This window comes from Phacochoerus africanus, chromosome 12 (assembly GCF_016906955.1).
Source record: "Phacochoerus africanus isolate WHEZ1 chromosome 12, ROS_Pafr_v1, whole genome shotgun sequence".
NCBI classification, from domain to species: Eukaryota; Metazoa; Chordata; class Mammalia; order Artiodactyla; family Suidae; genus Phacochoerus; species Phacochoerus africanus.
Genome location: NC_062555.1, coordinates 41419613 through 41440487, shown reverse-complemented (window position 1 = coordinate 41440487; position 20875 = coordinate 41419613). Strand labels below are relative to the sequence as shown.

Here is a 20875-nt window from a genome sequence, read left to right as displayed (position 1 = left end):
CCTGTCAAAGTCATTTTAATATTGTCTAACATGTTAATTATATTAATAAGTGATAATGTAGTAGGATATTTTTATTGTTAGCAAATACCATGTAATCACAGTATTGACTTATTTCAAATATCCTGGAAATGAATAAAATAAATGTAAAAGTACAGTAATGTAATAAAACATATTAACATAGGGTAAAATGTCCATGCAGGGAACCACATTTTAATAATATACTTACTGTCAATTAATTGCAAATATTTGGCAGATCACCTACCAAACACTAATCCTTCTTTACTTTATCTTATAGGTAAATTGGCAGGATTTTGCTAAAATGATTTTGGGATCCTTCAGTCTATAATATTTTGTAATTCTGTAGTAAATTTAGTTTCATCCTTTGTGGTTTATAAACCATGTTCTTATCAGTTCTTTATTACCCTTATGCAAATTTTCATCAGATAAAACATTCAGTTTACTAGTGAAAATAAACTGAATCTGAGAAATTATAATTGCTTAATATGAACAACCTCCCAGGTATTGGGATAGAGCACAAATCCAAAAGTTTTGAATTCAGAATTTATTATATTACATAACACCAATTTTCTTGGACACTTAAAGATTCATACAGGGTAGGGAGGTTATTTTTTTAAGAGCACTTGATTCCTGATGTAACTAATAAAGTGTCATTAGTTTAGTGAAAGTTCAATGTCAAGAATGTTTGCAAAGATAATTCCTTTTTATTTCCTTCAATTCAAAACTTTTTCAAGCTTCAAGTTAGTATAAAAAAAAAGTTAGTGTAAAAAAAAAGAAAAAGAAATATGATTCAATAATTTGAAACATTTATTTTTGCCCAGTAATCATAAAAATAAATTTCACTGAATCGCCAATTGAATAGAGCAAGTAACTTATAAATTTAAAGCCCAAAAAAAAGTAACTGAAAGGCACTCCTTGTGTAATCAGCTTCTCTAAGCTTACCTTTCTTTAATCACCAAATGATGCCAATATGAAGAATGAATTAAAAAACCTTTATTATGTGCCTTGCACTGTCCTCAGCTAAAAAGGATTAGTTCACTTTCACCATAATTCTAAAAATTTTTATTTTACAAATGAAGGAAATCAGAAAAAGGTACATTAAGTAATTTAGTCAAGGTCCCACAGTTGTGAAATGTTAGAACTGGGATTTAGACTCAGATAGTCTAACTCCAATTTCCATGTTTTAAGCATTACTCTATATGTAGTTTATATAGTATGAAGATTTGCTGAAAGAATTCATTGAAATAATTTAGAGTGCTAGGCAAAGAATAATCCTCACTTAATATTAATCCCCATTAATCTTATCATCCAGTAATATTTAGGCCTAAATACTACTAAAATGAAATACAATAGTGTAAACTAATAGCAACAATAATAATAAATCATTAAATAAGCCCTAATATCCTAAAAGAAAACCTAATAAATTAGGATATATTTTAAGTCTGGTTTAAATGGGCAATTTTCCTCTTAAAGGTGCCACTTTAGCATATGGATTATTCCAACCTGAAGATGATTAAGGCCCAGCAGACTCAAGAAGAGTTTTTGTTGTTTTTTTTTCTCACTAAAATGATTTAGATAAGGAGCTATAAGAGAAAGAGAGATATTACCAAATATAACTTTTTTAACATAAGAAAGATACACATGGCCTCACAAATATTTGTCCATCAACTTGATAGCATTTGCTCTTTCCATCTTCATGTGAACTGTCTTCCTACTGACTGAAGTCCCACATGCTTACCTCCTTCTCCTTAGCTCAGGATGGCATATAAACCCCACTTGCTTGCCTATCAGGGAAACTCTACTGCCTTTGGGTATCCCATACATACATAATTAAAGTTTTTTTTTTCCTCCTGTTAATCTGCCTTCTGTTAATTTAATTATTAGGTCAGTCAAAAAACCCAGAAGGGAGGAAAGTCGAAGTTCTTCTCCCCTACAAAGAAACAAACATTTCTGACCATCACAAAAAAGCTTTCATGTGAAAATAAAAATTGAGTAGAATAAAGAAAAAGAGAGACTGAATGAAAAGAAAGCTATATAAACCTACACTGTTCTCTGATAGTTAAATATTAATATTTCCTATTAAAAGTAAAATGCAGGAGTTCCCGTCGTGGCGCAGTGGTTAATGAATCCGACTAGGAACCATGAGGTTGCAGGTTCGGTCCCTGCCCTTGCTCAGTGGGTTAACGATCCGGCGTTGCTGTGAGCTGTGGTGTAGGTTGCAGACGCGGCTCAGATCCCGCATTGCTGTGGCTCTGGCATAGGCCGGTGGCTACAGCTCCAATTCAACCCCTAGCCTGGGAACCTCCATATGCCGCAGGAGCGGCCCAAGAAATAGCAACAACAACAACAACAACAACAACAAAAGACAAAAGACAAAAAAAAAAGTAAAATGCTTTTGTCAAGATTTACTAAAAGTCTAGTAGGATATTTGCTTTCTTCTTTCACTCACTGATTTCCCTGAAAACTTGATCCTACTCCTAGATTCTATGTGGTTAAGCAGATGTTTTCTTTTATTTTCTCCAAATATCAGTATGTAAAGCAAGATGAAGCAAAATTTTAATTAATGCATCACATCAGTATAAGGTAAAATTGGATATTAGTCTTTAAATCCCTTTAGTCAAATCAACAAGCAGCCTCTCTTTGCAAGTATCCAGCCCTATTATTGTCTAACACACTGAGTCCATCCAAACTCAGCTCACCTTAACTTAAATTCTTCCTCCATTTATATTCACATAAATTTACCTACTTACTTCTCTCCAATTTAAGATTTACTTTGGCCTAAAAAAGAGCATCTTCCATGAATTCCTCTTGAATGCCCCATATAACTTCCTAACCTTAGTAATTATAGAGACCAACATAATTTAAAACTGTACCCCTCAAAATGAAATACTTAGGAATAAAATTTACCAAGAAGGGAAAAAATTTTATGCTAAAACTATAAAACATTTACAAAGGAAACTGAAGATTCTTTAAAGAAATGGAGAGATATACCACGTTCTTGGATTGGAAGAATTAATATTGTTAAAATAGCCATGCTGTCCAAAGAAATCTATAGATTTAATGTGGTCCCTATCAAACTACCCATGGCATATTTCAAAAACCATAAAAAATAATCCAAATATTTATATGGAACCATATAAGACCGAGAATTGCCAAAGCAATCCTGAAGAAAACAACACGTGTCATAACCCTCTCAGACTTCAGACAATACTACAAAACCACAGTAATCCAAAGAGCATGGTATTGGCACAAAAACTGATATATGGATCAATGGAACAGAATAGAGAGCTCAGAAATAAATTCACATACCTACACTTAATTGATCTTCAACAAAGTAGGCAAGAATATACAATGGGAAATAAGAAGTCTCTTCATAAAGTGGCGTTGGAAAAGTTGGAAAGTGGCATGCAAATAAATTAAATTAAATGAACAAAAATAAACTCAAACTTGCTTGAAGACCTCAACATTAGACATGACACCATACAACTCCTAGAAGAAATCACAGGAAAAACATTCTCTGACATTAATCCTACCAATGTTTTCTTAGGGTAGTCTCCAGAGGCAATATAAATAAAAGCAAAAATAACCAAATGGGACCTAATTAAACTTACCAGATTTTGCACAGCAAAGGAAACCATAAATAAAAGGAAAAGACAACCTATAAAATGGGAGAAAATATTCACAAGTGATGCAACCAACATGGACTTAATTTTCAAAATATAAAACAGATCACAAAGCTCAACAACAACAAATAAAAAACAAACAACCCAACTGAAAAATAAGCAGACATTTCCCCAAAGAAAAAAACACAAACGGCCATTGAGCTCACAAAAAGATGTTCAAGATTGCTAATTATTAGAGAAAAGCAAACCAAAAGTACAATGAGGTACCTCCTCACACCATTCAGAATGGCCATCATTAAAAGGTCTACAAATTACGAACACTGGAGAGAGTGTGGAGGAATGGGAACCCTTCCCAAATGTTGGGTTAATATAAGGTGGTACAACCACTATGGAAAACAGGATGGAGTTTCCTCAGAGAACTAAGGATAGAGTTACCATATGTTCCAGCACTTCCACTCCTGGGCATATATCCAGACAAAACTATAATTCAAAAAGATACATGTACTCCTCTGATCATAGCAGCATTATTCACAATAGCCAAGATATGAAAACATTCCAAATGTCCAGTGATAGACGAATGGACAAAGAAGATGTGTACATATATACAATGGAATAATACTCAGCCATAAGAAAGAATAAAATGATGCCATTTGCAGCAATATGGATGTGACTAGAGATTCTCGTACTAAGTGAAGTAAGTCAGAAAGAGAAAGATAAATGTCATATGATAGCACCTATATGCGGAATCTAAAATATGACACAAATGAACCTATCTATGAACAGAAGCAGACTCAGGACAAGGAGAACAGACTTGTGTTGCCAAGGGGGAGGAAGTTGTATGAGGATGGAATGGGAGGTTAGGGTGAGCAGATGTATACATGGAGGGTATAAACAATAAGCTCCTACTGTATAGCACAGAGAACTATAATCAATGTCCTACGATAAAGCAAAATGCAAAATAATATTAAACATATATATAAAACTGAATCACTTTATTGTATAGCAGAAATATACGTGTGTGTGTATGTGTGTATATACATATATATATATATATACACATAACTGAATCACTTTATTGTATAGCAGAAAGTAACACAACATTGTAAATCAACTTTACTTCAATTAAAAAAAAATTCTATCCTTGCAACCATAAAGGTGAGTCGCCAAAGATGAAAAGTTTAAACTTACTAGTTAAAAGTAATCAGTAAAGACTGCATGCATGTATTCTTCTTCCAGTCATGTTGGCTACATCAATCCTTCCTTAGAAAATACATTTTTTAAGGTGATGATGAAAAATCAAAATAGAATTAGGCAAATTCTAATAAGAATCAAAGATAAATATGACTCACCAAGCAATTCTGTGGTTCAGATCTGTGCAGTATTTTTAAAGAGAACTATGTCTCAAGTAGGTGATATCAAAAAAATAAATTCAATTTTCTATGAAAAGGTTAATTTGAATCTTCCACCTCACAATATTTTTAGGATCCCCAAACCTACTGCTTCTCCTGCTCAATTTAGTTAAATCCAAGTAGGAAATAGATTGTCTAGATGCTTATTTGGTTAACATGTTGAACCACTTGTTCCATTTATCAACGATGCTGCCTAAGGAAACCTCAGGAAATCCAAGGACTGATACTAAGCAGAAGCTTATTCCCAAACATACCTTTGTCACTTGGAATGAGAATAGAGTAGCTGCACCTATGAACAGTTCACTTTAAATTCCTTTCTCTGTAACCTTCCAAAAATGTTGAACCTCCTCTGAGCATAGCAGGTACCAAACAAGAAGCCTAAACAAACCAGACTTCTAACATTTTTTAGAGTTTCTTACAATAGGAAAGCATCTTTCTATCATTTTTATCCTATTTTTCATTATCTGGAAATTTCCATTTCATCTTTTAATATCAATGCAAGATCATCTCTACTGTGAAGTCTTACTGAAACCATCTTTCAGAAGTAATTATCTCTTCCACTGCTCTATAATAGTTTATACAGACTGACGAAACAGTTATTTTTAAGATAGAACAAGAAAAATTTAACAAAATTTTCTCTGCTATTTGAGCCACTTCCCCCTCCCCTTCAGTGAGTGTTTGTGCACCTGCATTCTGCCTTACATATTAATTAGATTCCCTAAGACACAGGAATTCATACTCATCAAAAACAAACAAAAAAACAAAAAGGTATTTCAACCTGGCTATAGGAAGATAACACCTTAGGAAGTAACATTCCTGTCTCAATACTGCACAGGGTCACAATGACCCATTACTCAGCTTCTTGAACTAGGTAAACTGTCAATATGTTACTTCTGATGAATAACCTTTTGTTTTAAAAACTTTTATGGGAGTTCCCGTCGTGGCGCAGTGGTTAACGAATCCGACTAGGAACCATGAGGTTGCGGGTTCGGTCCCTGCCCTTGCTCAGTGGGTTAAGGATCCGGCGTTGCCGTGAGCTGTGGTGTAGGTTGCAGACACGGCTCGGATCCCACGTTGCTGTGGCTCTGGTGTAGGCCAGTGGCTACAGCTCTGATTCGACCCCTAGCCTGGGAACCTCCATATGCCTCGGGAGCAGCCCAAGAAATAGCAAAAAGACAAAAAAAAAAGAAAAAAAAAAACTTTTATGACTGTGTATTTACCTCTACTGGGCAAAGTAATCCTCAGAGCTTTCTGAGTGACTGATTCCCAGGTCAGAATCCTCAGGTGGGCCTTGTAAAATTTTCCATTTCTTTATTAGATTCACTATTAATTTATTTTTTGACAGCACCATACTTCTATTTGAAGATTGATGGTACTGTTTTATAGTATCTGTTTACTTGTTTCTAATCGGTTTCCATTGTACTCTGGATAAAATTTGAAGTTCTTACCATAAATGTTAAGGATCTGCATGATGTGATGATGTGGTTCCATGCTATCCTTCTGGCCTCATTTCTTTCCATTTGCCTTATGTACAGGCTTTTGCAGGCACACTGCTATTCCAGAACTTTGCATAAGGGACCCTGTGACTAATTTTTTTCCTTTAGATATACTCATTCTTTACATCCTTAAATTGTCTTATCAGAGAGGTCTTTACTAATAATTTCACCTAAAATAGACCTGTTCCCCATTACGTCAATCAAGTTCTTTGTGTTTACCATCTTGTTGTTTCCTTCACAGTACTTTTTAAATTGTTTTTTCAAAAATTTTATTGGCGTATAATTGATTTACAATGTTGTATCAGTTTCAGGGGTGCAGCGAAGTGAATCAGTTATACATATTCTTAGATATGTGTATATAGATATATGTATCTATTCTTTTTTTCCAAATAAGTTACTACAAACTATTGAATAGATTTGCCTGTGCTATACGGTAGGTTCTTGTTCATCACCTGTTTTATACAGTAGTGTGTTTATGTTATTCCCACCTCCCAGCCCTTCCTCCCTGCAATGGTTTCACCTGTGGTAACCATTTGGTTTTGAAATCTTTGAGTTTGTTTCTGAAAAAATATGGAAAGCTTCTTTAATTTTCATGTCATCTTTGTACCGGGTCCGTGCTAATCTTCTTTGTGCTAGTCTAATTATAGTATATGTGCTGCCGAAACTAACACAATAGTAGTCTTTTCTTGATTTTAAAAATATATGTACTTTTTTGATGCTGTTGTCTTCACCAATCAATACAAAGTATCATGAGATAAGGGAATTTTTTTTGTTTACTGCAGGCTTCTATACCTGGACATTTCCTGGAGCACAAGAGATACTTGAGAAGTAGCTGCTGAACAAATAAATAAGTTGCAGCCTTGTCGTATAAACTATACATTCTGTAAAGGCAAGGACTCAATACATCTCCTGACTGAATGGGCCATTTATTGTCATGAACATATAATAAGTGCTTCATAAGAGTTTATTTTTTTAATTTTGAATAAGTTTTAAGTTTTTCCATTTATGGTTATTACGAAATATTGGCTATATTCCCTCTGTGGTATTGTACATCCTTGAGCCTATCTTACACCCAATAATTTGTACCTCCCATTCCCCACTCACATATTCCCCCCAAAAAAAGTTTACTGAAAGAGTAAGATACTACAAAACAAAATTACTTCTATGTGTAATGACTTAAATTATAAATTATAAAGACTCAAAATAATGAAAATAAAGCATGAACTCGTGTCTTTGGTTTTTGGTGCTCTCTTCTCTTGATCTCAGCTTCTTAGGCCTCCAAGAACACTGTAAGCTGAAATTTCAATTTTTGCCTTCTAATCCCTTTGAGTTTCCAAAAATAACTACGGGTGTTTCTATCTCTTCATAGTCATATTCTCTATAGTTTTTGTATATAAATCCTATGCTACTTAAGAAAACAGCAAATTCACTGTAGGTCAATGCGACACATGGAATGCTGGCCATACTTCAGTGAATATTCCTTCTTTCTGACATTTTGATTCAGAAGTTCCCTGCTACTTTCAAACAAAAATTTGTTTTTGTGTATATATACATTTCAACTATATTTTCCAGCTGTCTTCAGCAAAAACATTGATCCATACAAGGTGTTTCTTCATAACAACACATACATGTAGATATCATGTTACTACTTCTATTAAGTAAAGTTAATTCTAGTCATGCAATTTGTTACAACTTATTTCAGGATGGAATATTTGTCACATTGTGACAATAAAACCATTAAAAGAAAAACATAGCTGACAATGACAGCAAAATATTATGAAGGTAAAAAATTGGAAAATAAAAAAAGAATTCTATGCATTTTTAACACAATTAATTGCCTTGTTCTCTTGTAAGTTTTCAGGTCATAAATATGGACCAATGAATGTATTAGTGGAATATTAGAAATATTCACCTCAACAATTAAAAAAAGTACTAAGGGTGCTATAATGTGTAAAAATAAGAATTTAACAAACCCTGGCTATTAGATTAGAACTGCAATCAAACTAATCCACCTCCCTATTCTTCTTTTTGCTCCTCCAGATCAGAAACATTATACTATTAAAAAAAAAAGAATAATGGAAAGAAAATGGTTGATATAGCTATTCTTGTCAGAAACTGTAAAACATTTAGTGTGACATTAGACTAGAAATGAAGGTGAGACATAAGAAGAAAACTACCAAAACCAGGAAGATAATCCATATATTTGCACCCCCCAAAATAGTAATCTGTCATAACTGGCATCACTAAGTTATGACAAATCAATAAAATACAAGCTTCAGTATTTTTATAGAAATTTCACTCATGTATGCATTGATTCAGCCAGTATTTGTTGAACTATGGTAGACACTCAAGCAAAGGGGATTCAACAGAAAACAGTTCCTTCTGTGAAATCTAAGTGTCCATTGGGAAAAAAACATAAAATAACTGGACAATCACACAATATATCTATAACTGTAAACTCTGAGACCTCTTGAAAGAGAGAAAAACTGTATTATGGGAGAAAAGGGAACATCATGGTTACCAATCCAAGAGCCATCATCCCTTCTTCCTCTTTAACGTAGCCACACTTTGACATGGTTAAATTTTTGCCACAGCCCTCATCCATCCTTCCTGCTGGGATATTCTTTTTTTTTTTTTAATGATTTTTATTTTCTCCATTGTAGTTGGTTACAGTGTTCTGTCAATTATCTACGGTACAGCAAAGTGACCCAGTCACACCTACAAATATACATTCTATGTCTCATATTATGCTCCATTATGCTCCGTCATAAGTGACTAGATATAGTTCCTAGTGCTACACAGCATGATCTCATTGCTAGTCCATTCCAAAGGCAATAGTTTGCATCTATTAACCCCAGATTCTCAGTTCACCCCACTCCTTCCCCCTCCCCCTTGGCAACCACAAGTCCGTTTTCAAAGTCTATAAGTTTCTTCTCTGTCGAAAGGTATATTTGTGCTGTATATTAGATTCCAGATATAAGTGATCCATATGGTATTTGTCTTTCTCTTTCTGAGTTACTTCACTTAGTCCGAGAGTCTCTATTTCTATCCATGTTGCTGCAGATGGCATTATTTTGTTCTTTTTTATGGCTGAGTAGTATTCCATTGTTGGGACAGTCTTGACAAAGGGTGTGAAGCCTGTGGCTTCCATGGTGACTGAGCCGGGGAACTGGAAATGGCAAGCAAGAGGCCCTATTTCTCAACATTGTTGAGCCACTAGATTTACCTCCTTTGTGAAAATGATAATGCAACTATTTTAGTAATACCCTGTTACTTAAAGCTAAAGCTAACACATTCCTATTGAGAGTCAAAAAACATTACTCCAACTAATGCTTCAAGATAGCTATCACAAAGTTAGATTTTATTTCCCAAAGTCATCTGTCCACTTTGCAATATTCACTGTGACTTATTGACTACTTACAGTCTGTCAGACTCACATATATTATTTCTAATCCTTATAAAATTTGGAGAGATAGATACTTTCCATTTTTTCAGATAAGAAAGCTGAGATTTAGACAAATTAAGATTTTTTTTCATCTTATACAGCTAGCAGAAAGTGGAGCCAGAATTCTAATCCATATTTCAATGATGCCAAAGCCCAGGATTTTACCAATAAATTTACAGCAAATATTTTATCAATCTGACATTTAATTGATTTAAATATTAACTTATTATTAGGAAAATAGAAAATCATAAGACTCAATTAATTTTAGCCACAGAATTAATGAGTAGAGGGACTTAGATCATATACTCATAGAAATATTTATTACTGTCACATTGGTTTAAAATTAGTACACCTTTCAAATAAACTTTAGGATAAAACCAGATATAATTCATCAATAAATCTTATGAAATCAGAAATAGTGTAATAATAATTCCAAATATACTCTGCAACTTAGTTTTTTTTTTTTCTGTTCCTGAGCAGACTAGAATTCACTGTAAATTTATGTCTTTTCTAAGTCATAGGAAATGCAAAAATAAAATGCATGCATTTAGATCTTAAAAGTGCTCATTACAAGAAAAAAAATTTTTAAATGCAGTCTCATATATATAAAAATACATAAGTATACACAATCATTAGAAGTAGCTATTAATTACTTCCTTATGATCAAGCCCATTTTATAATATCACATCTAATTATTTTAAGTGGATTTCATTCAAAGAGTCCTATTAGAAAGAGGAAGTTAAGAATTAAGGTTAACAGTACTGCTGTCTCTTACATGTCGTAGTAAATTCTACTTTTTAATTATTTCTATCTTCATCCATAGAAATTTAGGCTATTGCATTTTAAAGGTTTTAAAAATAATTTTAAATAAAATTCTGACTTTTCTGCCTCACTAATACACCTGTTAAAGACAATAAAGCCTTTTAGAATGGTTTAGAAGTAAAGGATCTCAAGGGAACAATGTTTTCCAGAGAAATGATAATGGGATTCAGAGCCTTTCATTTCTGGGTCACTGGTTTGAAAGTAGCTCTGGTTGTAAGTGATGGAAAGTCATTACTGTTCAATGGCCTATGTGAAATTAGTTGGTGGTTTCAGTCCAGTTCCTAGTGAATAGGTGTTCACATCCCAATTGGCATTAATTGGCATGCGTGTTGACAGTTATATTACAAGGACTAAGGGCTACAGATATCAAAAAACCTGATGTTGGAGCACGTGACAAAAGATAGATTAGCTGGAGAAAAGTATGTTTCTAAGACTGTAGCCATGGAAAGTGTTTGAGAATTGTTTCTCCTCAAACCCTAATGGAAAAAATTCTTCAATATTCAGAAATTTTAAATGACAAATCTATTTATAGCATTGATCTAGCACATCTAGATTCTTAGTTTTTTTTTTAATGCCTAATTATTAGTTTTTTTTTAATGCCTAATTATTGGAAACCAATAATTGTTACTTAGAATCTATCTAAAAACTAGTTTTCAATTTCCTTAGACCAATGCAGTAATAATCTGGCTAGATCTAGCAATCAATATTATTTGTTTTTCTGGAAGATGCTTATGATATTCAACCAACTTTAGAAGCGAAATACCTTATAGAGGACCAGCAAAGTTATCTGACTCAAACAGTACTAAAATAGACTTTTAACAGAGAAAAATCTTTGTAGCTATTTTTATCTATTCTTTCCTAATTACTTGGCAGGTATACTACCAGAACTGAAAAGACAATTATATCAGAATCTCAGATATTTCATCCAACAAACAAATGTTTACTGAAAAAAGGGACTGCTTATTAAATGTTTCATATGGTAAAAGCTGAAGAGTAATGTCTACAGACATAATTCTCTAAATGAGGATATCTCTGTCTGTCTTCATCTTTCTCTGTCTCTCTCTCTCTCTCTCTCCCACACACGCACACACAACACACACCCAATTTTTTAAAGCAAGCCATGTGGTAACTATTCATTGCATAACTATTACTTTATTATTTTCAAAGAACTTTAGGCTTCTTCAAAATAATAGCTCATTTAATGCTGATGAAGTATGTGAGGGCTGTCATTCTTATTTCATAAGAGAGGAAAGAGCGATAAAGAAATGAAATACCTCAATCATGTTTCCCTGGCTATACAACAAGGTGAAGTTTCACATTCTATGTTTTATTAACTTCGAAATCTGTGTTTATTCCACTATACCGATAGAGGACTCTTACGTCAAGTTACAATCTAGGAGTCCATACGTAGGACATTTCTAATCTTATAGAGGATTATATGCATCTAAGAGAGGTCAACTAGATGCATTCCCAAATCTCAGTTAACTCAACTCTTGTAAGATTCTGAAAGTGTTTGGGTTGGATGAGACAGACAATAATGGGAATCATTAAAGAATATGTTCTATCTATGGTGCATCTTAATGGTAGGGCCTGCACAGAGTACAGAGGGAAAATAGAATTATTTAAATGCTAGAAAGCTTAGATTAGTGACTTTTGAGGGAAAAAAAAAAAACATAAGATTTATATAAGAAGTATTTCAAAAATGATAATGAACATTCATTGCTAGAGGAAGAAACTAGTAAGCAAAACTCAGGCAAGTGAAAGATTAAATCAGTAACATAAAGAAAGAAGACAAACGGAGTAGATACAAGTTTTACCACATGTTAATTCCAAAATCATTCCTGGTTGGGATGTGTTGCTACTACTTCTCATTAAAAGGCTCTTGGCAAGGAATCTCAGTATTTGATATATTCTTTTCCTCTTTGGTCACACTGAAGAAAAACTACATTATCAAATTGACATTTAAGGATGGTATCATGAATGTTGTAGAAATTGAGTTGGGTCTCAAAGCATAACAGGACCTATCTAAGACATATGACATAATCTCTTTGTGTATTCCTGGACTTGTCCCTCTGGTTTCAGAATTACTGAAATCCCTGGAGAAAAATGCCTTTGCTTTGTTTACTAAATTGCACAGAGCATAAAGCAATGTTAGGAAATAGAAGAAGTAAACTGCTAAAATCAGCTACATAGAATGAGTAGAAATTTTTCACATGACCAATCTGATTAGCCACAGTAAAGGCTGTTTACAATATAAAACTTATGGCACAAATTTTTATTAAGCATGTTGAAAAATTGGAGTTTCCCTCATAGCTCAGCAGTTAATGAACCCCACTAGAATCCATGAGGATGTGGGTTCAATCCCTGGCCTTGCTCAATGGGTTAAGGATCCGGCATTGCTGTCATCTGTGGTGTAGGTCTCAGATGCAGCTTGGATCCTGCATTGCTGTGGCTGTGGCGTAGGCCGGTGGCTACAGCCCTGACTGGACTGGATCCCTAGCCTAGAAACGTTCATATGTTGGAGGTGCAGCCCCAAAAAGACAAAAATAAAATAAAATAAAAAAATTACGGAGTTCCCATCGTGGCGCAGTGGTTAACGAATCCGACTAGGAACCATGAGGTTGCGGGTTTGATCCCTGGCCTCGCTCAGTGGGTTAAAGATCTTGTGTTGCCATGAGCTGCGGTGTAGGTCGAAGACGCGGCTCAGATCTGGCATTGCTGTGTGGTGTAGGCCGGTGGCTACAGCTCCGATTGGACTCCTAGCCTGGGAACCTCCATATGCTGCGGGAGTGGCCCTCGAAAAGGCAAAAAAAAAAAAAGTAAAAAATTAAGACACTATTAATTTTGTCCACTTCAATTTATTCACTTATATTAGCAAAACAATATTGAATTAGACCTCAAACTGTTATACTCTTTTGCTAAAATTGCCTACAAAGTCCACTGAATATTTTTAAAATATAATATAACTGATAGAAATTTTTATCCATCGAGTGTCGGTTTGCTTTGGGAAAAGAGACCTAGTCTAGCAACAAGTATGACAAATGAAGCAAAAAAATTCCGGGTGGAAAGTACTGTTTTTGATCAAACTGAAATGTGACTAAAACATAATATGAGTGATTTGTGTCTATGACATAAACTAGCACTGATGGCAATTCCAAAGGGAGGAAAACTGAAAAAATTTAAGCACTGTTAGAATACCGAACAGCGTATAAAATCCTATTGAAATGGCTATTTCGAAAGAAAAGAATTTCTATTTCATTTTTTGTATATTTGATTTTTGTATGTTTTTCATGTTACTTTTATACAAAGTCATATTTTGCAGAATAGAAAGCAAATATAAAAAACCCCTAGTAGACATCTTAAAATCCATGTTAATCATATGCAAAAAATAAGAAGTATTAGCTCTAAAAAAAAAAAAAATCAGCGACTGAACAACTAAAATTAGTACAACATAAGAATGGGGAAAATAAATCCACTCAACTATATCATCGAACCCTGATTTCTTTCCTTGCTCAGAACCATAAGCAAGATGTTACTAACTTTAATATTTCTAATTAACATCTTTCAAGTTTTACAACAGTAATACTTGGGCTTATTTTGAGGTTAATTACTGTATATGAAGCGGTTTTATCAATTGCAAAGTGCTATAGGAAAATTAATATGTTGTTATTCTCTCATAGTTATTTTTGGTGCTGTATCAGGTAGCATGCATTAGTTAATCAGTAAGAGACAATCCATTTTAAAGAGGCTTAACCAGTAAATAAATTTGTTGTAACGTTAAACCCAAGTATTCTAACCTTCAGAATGATTAATTTAGTGACTCAGTGGGGTTATCAACAATCCATGTCCTTCCATTTTGTCACCTTGCCATCCTTTTGACGGCCCTACTGCTCTTTGCATGATGGCTACAATATTGCCAAGCATCACATCCAAACATAGCAATGGTCACAGAGATAAAAAATACTCTTCTCCTTTAAAGAACAAGGCTCCATTTTTCCATTTATCTTAGAGTAGAGAACTTCTCCTTTATGTCTTATTAGACATAGCTGGGTTACATGACAAGACCAGACTAGAAACTGACAGAATAAATAGGATTATTATTGGACCTTAGACTCATTAGGGCTTTTCTCAAAACTAGGAAAGGGTCAAATTCTCAGAGAGGTGACTTTATAAAGGTAATCAATACCTGCCAGTTATGCCTACTGGTTCAGGGGTTCAGTGGTTGTTACTAGAATGTATTAATTCCTTATATTTAATTTCCTGGTTATTGGTGACCCAATAATTGTTCAATAATAAAAAGTCCATATCTGTTATTCATAAAAATATTCCTATATCTTTGTGGAGGCAAGGGTTTCTCCTTTTCCTACTCAGCAACAAAGAGCTGCCTTTGGACTTGCATGTTTTTATACAGTTCCAGTGTACTGTCTATAGTTGACTGACCAAGCCACTCTAAACCCTTATTAATTTTCAGAATAAATGTTAAGCACAAAATTTGTTAAGTTTTAACAAATACAAGCTGAGTAACTACAGTGTGATCATTAACAAGTGATCATGATATGGAACATTTCCATTTCTCTAAAATGTTCCTCCATGCCCACTTCCTGCTATTTTAGTGACTTCTTTAGAATTATACAGTTTTTTTTCTCTCTCTCTCTTGCCTCTCTCTCTTTTTGTCTTTTTTAGGGCTGCACCCATGGCATATGGAAGTTCCTAGTCTAGGGGTCTAATCGGAGCTGTAGCTGCCAGCCTACAGCACAGCCACAGCACTGTGGCATCTGAGACACATCTGTGACCTACACCCCAGCTCAAAGCAATGCCAGATGCTTAACCCACTGAGCAAGGCCAGGAATCAAACCCACATCCTCATGGGTTTGTTACTTCTGAGTCACGACGGGAACTCCAGTTTTATTTTGTACCTGATTTCTTTCATCTACCATAATATTTATATAATCCATCCATATGCCCATTTTACAGGGCTGTTTTCTTATTATTGAGTTATAATGTTCTTTAAATACACAGGAGATAAATTTTTCATTAGATAAATGTTTATTTTAAACATTTTTTTTCCCAAGGATATGGTGTGTCTTTGTGTTTTTGTTCTTAACGGTGTCTTCTTATAGAAAATAGAAGTTATTTTTTCTTTTATGTTCATGATTTTTGTTTGTTTTATCTGAAAAAAAAATTGCCTAAGAAGTGCCACAGGTATTTTCTCCTGTGAGGTATACCAGGAATTTTATAGTTTTAGCTCTTATATATGTTGGGGAGTGTTCTGTCTAAACCCCATTCTTTTCTTCCCTTTATCCACACCACACTCTCTTGATAAATGTAATACATATATTTGTTTTAAATCTTAAAGTTTAATAGTATATCTTCAAGTTTGTCTTATTTTTTTTTCAAAGCTGTTTAAATCATATGCATTTCTACATCCATTTCAGAATTATTTTGTTAATTTTAACAAAAATTCCAGCTAGGATTTAGTGAGGATTGTACTGAGTCCACAGATTAATTTGTGGGGGATTGACCTCTTAACAACATCAAATATTCTGATGCATGAATATATTTCTTTATTTAGGTCTTTTTAAATGTCTCTCAGCCTTGTATTATAGTATTTAGTGTACAGATTATATATATATATATATATTTATATATATATATTTCCTCAAAAATTTCATCTATTTGATGCTATTATAAATACTATTGTTTTCTTAATTTAATTTCCCACTCTTTCATTGCTATTTAAAGCAAAAAGGACAATTGGTTATTTAATTTACCTGTATCCTGAAACCTTGCCAAACTAATTTACTACTTTGAGTAGCTTTTTCACATTCCTTAGGCTTACCTTCAGAGACAAAAACACTAGCAACAAATACTTTTTAATGTCCAATCTCTACGGCTTTTAAATTACTCCCTTTCCTTATTCGTCTAAGATGTCTGACTTGAATAAAAGTGGTGAGAATGGAAAAACTTGCTTTTTTTTTGAGATTATGCTTAAAACGTTCAGTGTACCATCACTGAGTATGATAAGAGTAGTAGATACTTTGTAACTGTCCTTTATCTGATTAAGTTGTTCCTTTCATTCACAGTTTGTTGAAAGTGTTGAATGATTTAAAGAGATTTAACTGTGTCAATACTTTTTCTCTATATATCGAGATAATAGTATAATTATTTAGTTTTGTAGAAAAAATAATATAATTAACAACATTAATTATTATTATTTTTTTATTTTGGCTTTTCTAGGGCTGCACCCGTGGCATATGGAGGTTACCAGGCTAGGGGTCAGAGCTGTAGCCACGGGCCTAAGCCAGAACCACAGCAATGCGGGATCCAAGCCGCATCTGCGACCTACACCACAGCTCACAGCAATGCTAGATCCTTAACCCACTGAGTGAGGCCAGGGATGGAACCTGCAACCTAATGGTTCCTAGATGGATTCGTTAACCACTGAGCCATGACGGGAACTCCAAACGTTAATTTTCATGTTAGCCTTTCATCTCTGAGATACATCCAACTTGGCTATGAAATATTAGGGTTATTATATATTGTCCAATTCGATTTGCTAAAATGTTGTTAAGGATAGTTTGCCTAAGTACATATGGGATATTTATCTGTATGGTTTATTTTCCTATTTATGTTTTCCCCAAGTATTTGCTATTAATAAAAATTACAGATGAGTGGGAAACTAATTTTTGTATTTTAAAATAAATGATGCAAAAATGATAATCTAAAGGAGAAATAGGCAAATCACTAATTATAGACATATTTTAACAAGCGTCTTTCAGGAATAGAGAGAATTAGTAGAAATAACAGTACAGAAAACATGAACAGGTGAGGGGAGAGGAGTGAGATGAACTGGGGGTTTGGGGTTAATAGATGCAAACAATTATGTTTAAAATGGATAAGCAATGAAATACCACTGTAGAGCACAGAGGACAATATCCAATCTCTTGGGATAGACCATGATGGAAGATAATATGGGAACAAGAATGTGAGAGTGTGTGTGTGTGTGTGTGTGTGTGTGTGTGTGTATACATTCTTATGTACCAACAGAGAAGTTGGTACAACACTGTAAGTCAACTATACTTTAAAAAAAAGAAAAACAAAAAGAAATCCTGAACAACATATTAACAATCATAACCTGACATTTTAAAACAGTCTACCAAACAACAACAGACTATACATTATTTTCAAATGCTCATGGAACTCTAGCAAAATAGGTCATATTCCGGGCCATGATCTATTTCTACATTTAAAGGAATGAAATGATACATATCATTTGACTATATGAAATTAAATTGAAAATATCTATAACAGAAAGTTATTTTAAAAATTGCTAAATATTTGGAAATTAATCAACAGACTTCTGAATAAGTCATTGATCAAAGAAGTCGTCACAAGTTAATATATGAGAAATCTTATTAACTAAATAGAATAAAAACACAACATATCAGTATTTATGGAATAGGGATTAAACATTGATCAGAAGGAAATTTACCCTATTAAACATTTTATTAGACAGTCTCAAATGAATATATTCTGCCTAAAAAAATTAAAAGAACAAAAACCAAACAAAATAAATAAAAAATAAACCCCACCACTAATAATGAGATAAGAAGTATACCCTCCTACACTTTTGGGGAGAATGTAAGTTGGTACAACCACTATGGAAAACAGTATGGAGGCACCTCAGAAAACTAAATATAGAACTACCATATGATCCAGCATTCCCACTCTTGGGCATATATCCAAACAAAACGTTCATTGAAAAAGATACATGCACCCATATGTTCATTGCAGCACAATTCACAACAGCTAAGACATGGAAACAACCTAAATGTCTATCAACAGATGTATGGGTTAAGAATGTGTGATATATACACACAGTGGAACACTACTCAGTCATGAAAAGAATAAAACAATGCATTTTCAGCAACATGGATAGGAATAGATACTTTCAGACCAAGTGAAGTAAGTCAGAAAGAGAAAGAAAGGAGTTCCCATCATGGCACAGTGGAAATAAATCTGACTAGTAACCATGAGGTTTGGGTTTGATCCCTGGCCTTCTCATTGGGTTAAGGATCCAGCATTTCTGTGATCTGTGGTGTAGGTCACAGACACAGCTCAGATCTGGCATTGCTGTGGCTGTGGCATAGGCTGGTAGCTGCAGCTCTGATTAGACCCCTAGCCTGGGAACCTCCATATGTCACAGGTGCAGCCATAAAAAGACAAAGACAAAAGACAAAAAAAAAAAAGGAAAGAGAAAGACAAATATCATATGATATCACTTATATCTGGAATCTAATCTATGGTACAAATGAACCTTTCCACAGAAGAGAAACTCATGAAATTAGAGAACAGACTTGTGGTTGCTAAGGGAGAGGGGAGGGAGTGGGATGGACTGGGAGTCTGAGGTTAATAGATACAAACCATTGCATTTGGAGTGAGTAAGCAATGAGATCCTGCTGTAGAGCAGAGGGAGCTCTATCTAGTCTCTTGTGATGGAACATTATATAGGATAATGTGAGAAAAAGAAATATGTATGTATATATATATATATGTGTGTGTGTGTGTGTGTGTGTCTGTGTGTGAATGGGTCATTTTGCTGTACCGTAGAAATTGAGAAAACATTGTAAAACCAACTATAATGGAAAAAAAAAATCATTAAAAGAAAAAAAAAGACCATAATTATATGAAATTGAAAATATATCTACAATAAAGAAAATAAAGGAAAACACAAGCTAGTATTTTGAAAATGTCAAGAAAACAGTATTTAAAAAAGAGAGAGGAGACACAAATTATTAGTATCCAGAATAAATGAGGAGCCACTGTAACAGTTCCCATAGGCAATAAAAGTATATTAAAATAGTCTTAAAATGTACTTTGTAGCAGAATGTTCTACAGCTTAGTTGAAATGAACAGATTCCTTGAAAGACAGCAAATGTCAAACTCATTCAAGGTCAAATAATTAGCCTGAATAGCCCCACAACTAAGGAATTCATAGTTAAAGATTTCCTACAAATTTCCTATTTGCACATAGTTCATACTAAATATTAGTAGTCATCACTATTATTATTACCATTTTATATTCAATTATCTATAAATATTTAAGTAGTATATTTTAATTCACGGACAGCTAGGCTCTACCTAGCTAATCAATATTATTTTCTTTAAGACCATCATGACTTTGTCCAATATATTCCCTAACTTTGTTGGCTCAAAGACAATAATGGTATTCTTATTAATATGCTTTAGATCATGTTTATTTCAATTATTTACAATGGTAGAGCTCCTTTTTTATACCATAGCTTTATCTCTTCATAATTCTAAATATTGGTCTTGCCCTTAATTTTTCTTCAGTGACATGACTTTTATCTCATTTAATGTACTATACCATTGGGCAAAATAATGCACTTCCCTGTAAATTGACATATCTATATATGTTGATCGGCCTATGTTTTCATTTCCCAAATTCCTTCTGTTTATCATTTAGCATCATTTAAAAATTATGGGAGTTAATTCTTTCTTCTGTTGGAGAATGAATCTGGAATACAAACTTTACAAAAACATGAGAATTTGTTCAAAATATAGCTATATTGCTATAGGCATATGAGATGGTATAAAGCAATAACAAATCTGGAAAAGGCATGTTTAAACTTTGCTAAGTAATGTTTTTGAAAGGAAACAAATCTGCCTTTAAATTTGATTGAAAATGCTTAACTACTCAATTTCTTCAACTAGCTTTGTTTGCATATAATTTGGTTTCACTGCTTTGTGATTGTGCATTTGCATTTAAATAGATTCATCTTCAAATGACATGCAACATACAATACAAATGTGGGAGTGTGAGGCCATTTTGTAGAAGAAATTTTTACTGACCTCATAGTCCAAAACACTGTAAAGCTCTCTTTGACATTTTAAAACTTGCACAATGAATTTTATCACATCTATAACTCACAATAAAATTACAATTGGGAATGATTTCTCAATGTATCTTAAACCTGACTCTTCTCTTTATTCTTCACCTCATTGTAATGCAGATTGATGAAACTGAATGTCTCAGCCATT

The 20875-nt window shown here is 33.6% G+C and overlaps 1 non-coding gene across 1 annotated transcript; it reads right to left on the bottom strand.

The window, feature by feature from the left end:
* Positions 1-7110: 7110 nt before the first annotated feature.
* Positions 7111-7217, bottom strand: LOC125113114 (U6 spliceosomal RNA). Its single transcript, XR_007131344.1, has one exon. It is a non-coding gene; the product is annotated as a U6 spliceosomal RNA (small nuclear RNA).
* Between the last annotated feature and the right edge of the window lie 13658 nt (positions 7218-20875).